Genomic DNA, 1219 nt, shown 5'->3' on the forward strand with positions numbered 1-1219 from the left:
AACAACTTGGTCTGACATAATAGATATTTTTTATTCTAAAAGTGTTAAAACTGGCTCTTCATGGTGCTACTAAAGACTTTTAAATTGCTTCATCAACAGATTACAGATTTTTTCCAGTTTTTGGTGCTGACGGGTTAGCAATAGGTAGCTGCTTCAAAAAATATCTTGAGTTCAATAATTTTTGTTCATTTTGGGATTTAGAAGGCAAATTTTTAGATAGGTGAAACAATAATGCATTATTGTGATAGAATCTAAATTTAACATTTTATTATGGTAAAATATGCTTAACACAAATTTGACCATCTGAACTTTTAAAAAAATATGGAACACTGCATGAATTTGCACGTCACCCTTGCACAGAGGAAATGCTATTCTCTGTGTCATCCTTATTTTAGTGTATGTGCTGACGAAGTGACCACTCTACCACTTGTAAGCGTACAATTCAGTGGTATTAAGTACTTTCATATTGGGTACTACCACTGCCATCCAGCTCCATAATTCTCTTCATTTTGTAGAACTGAAACTCTATACCTGTTAAACAACTCTCCATTCCCTTGTCCCTGTAGCCTCTGGCAATCACCATTCTATTTTCTCTCTCTGATTTTGACTAGGGATATCATGCACATGGAATCATATAGTATTTATCTCTGTAACTGGCTTATTTCACTTCCCATCACATCCTCAAGGTTAATCCATGTTGTAGCATGTGTCAGAATATCCTTTCTTTTTAAGACTGAATAATATTCTATTGTATGCATTTATCACATTTTTCTTGTCCATTCATCCACAAATGGCCACTGTGTTGGCATTTTTTAAATATTATGGATAATGCTATCAACATGAATAATCCTAAATTTAAATGAATGCTTAATGCAGTTTATTTTGTCAAGAGAGGTAGGTTCATGTTCAGACAAAGTTAACAACCAATCTATATGATGCACTTTTAAAATCACCCAATTTTCAACAACCAGATATGGTAATTATATAACTATAGTTACACTGAGCACCTTCACTGGAGACATCTTAGCAGCAGAAGGGATGCAACCAAATAAATGTTCAAAAATGTGGGTTTACAAAGAAATACAAGGCATCCAGATTGGTAAAGAAGAAGTCAAACTGTCACTATTTCCAGATGACATGATATTGTACATAAAAAACCCTAAAGACTCCACTCCAAAACTACTAGAACTAATATCTGAATTCAGCAAAGTTGCAGGAT

The 1219-nt window shown here is 33.7% G+C and overlaps 1 non-coding gene across 1 annotated transcript; it reads right to left on the reverse strand.

Moving 5' to 3' along the window:
* Window positions 1-315: 315 nt before the first annotated feature.
* LOC118967322 (U6 spliceosomal RNA) lies at window positions 316-419 on the reverse strand. The gene has a single exon (XR_005054242.1). It is a non-coding gene; the product is annotated as a U6 spliceosomal RNA (small nuclear RNA).
* Between the last annotated feature and the right edge of the window lie 800 nt (window positions 420-1219).

The sequence above is a fragment of the Manis javanica genome, chromosome X (assembly GCF_040802235.1).
Source record: "Manis javanica isolate MJ-LG chromosome X, MJ_LKY, whole genome shotgun sequence".
Taxonomy (NCBI): Eukaryota; Metazoa; Chordata; class Mammalia; order Pholidota; family Manidae; genus Manis; species Manis javanica.